Source organism: Cebus imitator, unplaced genomic scaffold (assembly GCF_001604975.1).
Source record: "Cebus imitator isolate Cc_AM_T3 unplaced genomic scaffold, Cebus_imitator-1.0 Scaffold2, whole genome shotgun sequence".
NCBI lineage: Eukaryota > Metazoa > Chordata > Mammalia > Primates > Cebidae > Cebus > Cebus imitator.
This window is the reverse complement of record NW_016107317.1, coordinates 9,731,905-9,738,802: the sequence shown is the minus strand read 5'-3', so window position 1 is coordinate 9,738,802 and position 6,898 is coordinate 9,731,905. Positions and strand designations below refer to the sequence as shown.

The 6,898-nt window shown below is 40.2% G+C and overlaps 1 long non-coding RNA gene across 1 annotated transcript; it reads left to right on the top strand.

The window, feature by feature from the left end:
- Nucleotides 1-367: 367 nt before the first annotated feature.
- LOC119471511 lies at nucleotides 368-5,171 on the top strand. Its single transcript, XR_005200586.1, has 2 exons — nucleotides 368-869; nucleotides 4,920-5,171. It is a non-coding gene; the product is annotated as an uncharacterized LOC119471511 (long non-coding RNA).
- The last annotated feature ends 1,727 nt before the right edge of the window (nucleotides 5,172-6,898 follow it).

Genomic DNA, 6,898 nt, shown 5'->3' with positions numbered 1-6,898 from the left:
CTTATCAATCTAGAGGTTTTTTTTCCCATTTATTATGGTTTCAACCCTAAAATAAACATGAACCTATTCCATGCCTCAAACTGGTGGTTTGAAGTATATTTATTGGAAATATTAAAAATCTATATTTTTACTTTAGGACAGATAATCGTGTTTTACCTCAATGATCTAGTTTGTATTTAGCTTAAAGGACATCCTTGAAATATCTGTTGGTTTTTTTTTATAAAAGCTTCAAAGTTAAAAGCGGAAAGGAAGATTGTTTAGGTTGAGAGGTTCTGTTTGGGTTTACTTTGCTCTCATCGTGGGTGCTGGGGTGATTAGCATCGTGCAGGGAATGTAATTCCGACACCCTCTTCTGTGGTGGGGGTGAGAAAGCACTGGTGCCACTAGTCCCTGACCTCTTCCTTAGACAAGTTGCAAATGAAAATTGAGGAATTGGAGTAGCTATGGAAACCAGGAGGGAAGGATTTTTTTTTTAATGCATATGAATAAGAACAAAATGACTGGCATCCCTTTTTCTTTTTCTATCTGTGACAAAATTGTGTCCTGGTTTCTACCTTCACTTAGAGTAAATTATGGGGGAAAGAACATGATGAAGACCTGCTATTGTCACAGTGTCATTTCCTCTTTCTTTTTTTCTGTGGACTAATTTTAAAGCCATTTGATAGAGTTAATCATACAGGCCAGTCCCATTGTCCCTGCAAATGTCTGCCTTCGTGCAGGTGATTTTGTAGAGAGGGGCTTCTCCAATAAAGAAGAGCTTCTCTTTCAACTCCATGGACATTGGAGAGAGTCCCTTTCAAAATAAGGAGACTCATGTCTGGAGAGACAAAGGCCTTTACTTTCTCAAAGGCCTCTTGGCCCAAGCCCAGGTATGAGTCCTCAGCACCACGTTTGTCTCTATGGCACAGCATTCGAGATTTTCATGAGGCTACCTGACTTCACTCTGTTCCCTTTTATATATTGATCCTTTTGGTCCCAGTGGGACATACCCATTTTATGAGTTACTGACATTTATAACCTACCTTATTTTAGCATAAACTTTCTGCCTTTTGTTCTTTTGTGGGCAACGTATTAGCTCTTGGATTCTGAGTTTTTAAATGGTATAATTTTTGTTTGGCTCCAGGCAACAGTAGTTCTACTTTGTGTCTGAGCCTCCCATCATCATCTGTCACTCTGTGCCCACTTGTTCTATTAAAGTATCATCAGGAAGGCACACAATTGATCCAGGGTAAAGAATTCTGTTCTAGCAGTGAATGAATCATTCAATGTTGTACGTCCACTGGGAAGAAAAAAACTCCATGCAGCATACTCATTTTCATGATTTTTATGTACTAAAAGACATTGTTATTAATTCAGTGTCTCCAGAGATATTCTCAATCCATTTCAAAGCCTGCAATCCAGGAATCATTACACTCACTTTGTTTCACTCTGCTCTACCTTCTAGATCAGAACATGTTGTGTCCTATTGATAGTTTCTCCTGTCAATAGACATGCTAGTGATAGAAGAAACTTGGCCAATATGATTAGAGTCTGTAAGATTCTCCTGGGTGATGTAAAACTTGCTCATAGGCAGACGGGAGAACTTCCTCCTGCAACACACAGGCTGGCACCTGACTCACCTACAATAAAAGAAAAAAAGAGAGCTACTTCGTTCCACTATCTCTTTGTGTCTCATGAGTTGAAAGCTGAAGCAGTACTCCCCAGCAAACATGAGTATTTTAGTTCTAAGTAGCTGACTGGAGAAATATGAAATCAGCTTACTTTGAAGAACATTAAAAAAATGTTTTCATGCTTTGGAAAAGGTTCAGCGTATCAGGTGAAATATTTGAAAATAAAAATTGTTGTGGATTTTATACCATTGTTGGCCTGAAAGAGCAGTTCACATTTAATTAATATTCTAAGGTAGCACTGTGGCATATTTATAAGACTACAAGTAACAATTCACAGAATGAATTAATAATTTGATCCTGCTCTGTTCTGAATGTTTGTGCCCCCACAAAACTCAGATGTTGAAATTCTAACCGTCAAGGTGATGATATTAGGAAATGGGGCCTTTTAGAGGCAACGAGATCATGAGGTCAGAGCTAATGGCACTAATGGGATGAGTGTCCTTATCAAAGAGACCCCAGGCCGGGTACAGTGGCTCACACCTGTAATTCCAGCACTTTGGGAGGCTGAGGCAGGCGGATCACAAGGTCAGGAGTTCGAGACCAGTGTGGCCAACATAGTGAAACCCTGTCTCTAGTAAAAATACAAAAAAAAAATAGCTGGGCATGGTGGTGTGTGCCTGTAGTCCCAGCTACTCAGGAGACTGAAGCAGGAGAATTGCTTGAACCCAGTAGGCGGAGGTTGCAGTGAGCTGAGATTGTGCCATTGCACTCCCACCCAGGCAACAGTGCGAGACTTTGTCTCAAAAAAAAAAGAAACCCCAGAGAAACCCTTGCCCTCCACCATGGGAGGACACAGCAAGAAGATGCCATCGATAAGCTGGAAAGTGCGCTTTCTCCAGACACCAAATCTATCTTGATCTTGAACTTGCCAGCTTTCAGAAATGTGAGAAAGACATATCTGTTGTTTATAAGCCACCCACTCAGTTTATAGATTTTGTTATGCAGTCTGAACAGGTTAAGACAGATAGGTCCCTCAATCTTTTATTCAAGAGCAGCAGGGATAGTGGCCATGACTACAGATGGGAGTCAAATATATCTGGGCTTTATGCAAGCTTAAACATGCATTAGATAATTGACACTGGACGAGTTACCCCACTGTTCTTGCCCTCAACTTTATAATCTTGGAATGAAGACGGTAATATCTATTTCACTGGGGTATAATATAAAACAGTGCCCAGAACCCTGGGGAGTTACATAAATCAGTGCTCAAAAGTAGCTGTTATTTTGCTCTGGGATGTTACTGAAACATATGAAGCCTTATCTTTCCCACAGACTCCAGGCAGTCAAATGCCCTCTGTAATGTTTCTTCAAATTCCTAGAGGATATAATTTTCATGCCCCTGGTTTAGACAGAGGCTATCTTTCTTATTCTTCTTAGAAGATAAAATATTTCAAAATAAAGAAAGATCTCATTGCTACTAAATACAGAATACTGCATTATCCATAATATTGAACTTAAATTTGCCTTTGTGATTTTTAAAATCTACTTTTAAAATTCTTGTACTGCATTCAATTGTTGACATTTCCAGCTCTCTATTTTGTAGGGTTAGGACAGCATTAAATACAAAATGAAGAAAATGAAGGAAAGATCTCTAGTGCATATACCAGCTTTACAGTTTTCTAATAGCCCACAAAATGTGCCCCTGATGAGCTTGTAAGCCAGCTGGGGACTCAGATACATCAGAAGTGACATCTCAAGGCAGGGGGAGGATGCCAGAGGCAGCCATAACAGAATGTGGGAGAAATCCCTTGGGGAGCCGTGTCCAGCCTTGCAGATGCTAATTAATCTTGTCATGATATTGTGCCATTCCGCCTCCTTGGTAGCTCTGTCAGAGCATTCTGAACAATCACAGTAAGAGAAATGCAATTGCAGTCATGTTTCATCTCCAGCTGTTTCCTGAGAAGATGACAGGTATTCATGAAGCATTTCTCACAGTCCTGATGAGACTGAGGAGCAGAGTCCACGCCTCAAAGGATCGATCCTGGAGTCTCAGCATGTTCTGACGGTTTCAGTGATCTGCCAGGATTTGGGTATTTTATCCAGTGATGGGTTAGAGGGCATGAAGCTGTGGGTTTTGGAGTTGGACTCACCATTTTTAGGGCTCAAGTGTGTTAGACCCTAAAATTAAAACTCACTGAGGGTGGGCACTCCCTCCATGTTTTAAACTTCTTTCTATCCCTGCATAAGGCCAGTCTCAGTGTCCTGCATATACTAGGTGCTCATTATATTTACTATTGATTATATTTACCAAAATATCTTATGGATTCCTAATTATTTTACTTCATGGAGTCTTTACATTATCCATGGAACAATGTCCCTCTTGAACCTCATCTTATCCTCTCTGAATGTCCCAATTCATAGTAAGCTTTTCTTCCTCTGAATGTACCATCCTTCTGACACTAAAGAGAACATGCCCACAACTTGCAAAGTACGTCTTTTACAACAAAGTGAGTGCGCCACATGATTACATGGGGTTGTATTGGTTTCTTTCCTTTGTTCTCTGTTTTCAAATTGTGGTCTTTAGGGACCTGAGAGAAGAAAAGCCGGCTCAGTGCCAAGCCACATGACTCTTAAAGCCTGTTTCCTTTACACAGAGATCTTGCCAAAGTTTTAAATTTATTGCATAAAAGGACCCAACGTGCTTTGTCCCCCTCAATTTCTGTCTAAGGAATGGTAGTGGATTGGGGTGTTCATTTTTACATTTTCCTGGTTTTCTAGTTACCCAATTACAAGTCACCTTTCCCCTGTCTTTTGAGATACTGACTTACAGTGATGTCACACAGTCAAGGACACAATAAATAGCTAGGATGGACCTAAGGGTCTCTGGTATGCCTACAATGCTAAGCATTTGTGTGGTTTGTTTTGGGGACAGCATCTAGCTCAAGATTCATATGTATATTTTAGCGGAAATTTTTCTTCCTTTTTTTCGCCACCTTTCTCCCTTCACTAAGCTGGGCACTGGACGTTAGTAATACTAAGAGACATCAGACATCTTCTCTCCCTTCAGAGCATGACTCAGTAGAAGATTTAGGTACATAAACAGAAAGTAACACTTTGGAGGATGTGCTATAAACTACGAGAGCACAAATGAAAACTGTTATCTGTAAGAAATGCATAGAGGGCGAACCACATAGATATGATATGTTTAAGTTTGACCCTCCAAGATGATAAGCATATAACTAAGTCTTGATGATCTTAGCTCCTAAATACGTCTCTAATCTCTCTGCTTTCTTCCATCTCTGCTCCTAGACCCTCACCACAGCTGACAACATGTCTAGCCTGCACTACTGCAAGGACTTCTTGGTCTGCGGTAGTGTGGTCAGCTGAAGAAGCCTGCTTAGTTGCTTCAGCAGGGGCTCACACTAAGAAAGGTTGGGTCAAAGTTATAAAGTGACTGTGAATGAGAACTCAGTGTGGGCTCTATCAAGCAGAGAAGGCACGCAGAGTTGAGAAAAGTGAAAGCCATAAAACTATGTTAAGCCAAAAAATAAAAATTAATAATGAAATGGGTGTGGCATTATGGAGTGTTCTGTGGAGTACTATGACCCTACTTCATGAAACAGCTTCAAGGCAAGAATCTAGTAGTTTTTTCCATTGCCCCCAGGGCAGAGAAGAGTAACAGACGGGATGGAGATGTGCAAAGAAGTAAAATGATGGAGCCAGAAGTAGAAGAGAAGAGAACAAAAAGATAAAATCAGGACTAGAAGAGGTCTTCCCCTACCACCACCACCAGCCATGCCAAAAGTAACTTCATAGGCATTTACCTCAACTGGGACTGCCTTAGAAATGGTAGAAAATTTAGTTCTCTATGTCATGTCAAAATAATCTTCTGCACCGGCCTTTCATTGCACCTAAAAAGGCTTTTTTTGTTTATTAAAAAAAAGTTCTATTTTAATATTATTAAATAATATTAATTTTATTTGCATCTTAATGCAAATGCCCCTAGGAGAGGTAAATCACAGAAGTTAATATTTTGGCCTTGTGTGGACATTTATGGATAGATAGATAATAATGGTCTATAACTTGAAATGAAAAAAGGACAAGGGTGTACGTGCGTGTGTGTGTTTGTATGTGTGTGTGTTGGTAGGGTAACAAAAACTCTTGAGAATAAACATCAAAGAAGAAGGTATAAAGTGGGAGAACAGCAAAAGTGAGGTGCAACATCTGAATTGGGAGACCCGGAATGCAGAGAGACAGCTGACTCCTATCATCCAGGCCACGAACATTATAATCTTGACCTCGTCAGTGACTTCTATCTGCTATTATTATATCTGCTCCTGCCCCACTAAATCGTTCTCCACACAGCAAAACGAGCTCCAAAATACATAAAGTAAAAACTGTTAGGACAGAAATGAGAAATAGACATATCTGCAATTATAGTTGGAGACATCAATAGCTCTCTTTAAACAATTGATAGACCAACTAGACAGAAAATCAGCAAGGATATATAGAAGAACCTAGCACACCACCAAATAACAAGAATAAAATGACATATATAGAACACACCAACCAACAACAGAAGAATACACAGGCCAGGTGTGGGGGCTCACTCCTGTAATCTCAGCTCTTTGGGAGGCCGAAGCAGGTGGATCACCTGAGGTCATGAGTTCAAGACCATCCTGGACAACATGGCAAAACCCTGTCTCTACTAAAAATACAAAAATTAGCCAGGCACGGTGGCACACACCTGTAATCCCAGCTACTTGGGAGGCTGAGGCACAGGAATTGCTTGGATCCATATAATACTGAATGGGCAAAAACTGGAAACATTCCCTTTGAAATCTGGCACTAGACAAGGATGCCCTCTCTCACTACTCCTATTCAATATAGTACTGGAAGTTCTAGCCAGAGCAATCAGGCAAGAAAAAGAAATAAAGGGTATTCAAAGAGGAAAGGAGGAAGTCAAATTGTCTCTATTTGCAGACGACATGATTGTATATCTAGAAGATCACATCATCTCAGCCCAAAATCTCCTGAAACTGATAAGCAAGTTCAGCAAAGTCTCAGGATACAAAATCAATGTGCAAAAATCACAAGTATTCATATACACCAATAACAGACTTAAAGAGAGCCAAATCAAGAATGAACTGCCATTCACAATTGCCACAAAGAGAATAAAATACCGAGGAATACAACTAACAAGGAACGTAAAGGACCTCTTCAAGGAGAACTGCAAACCACTGCTCAATGAAATAAGAGAGGACACAAACAGATGGAGAAGCATTCCA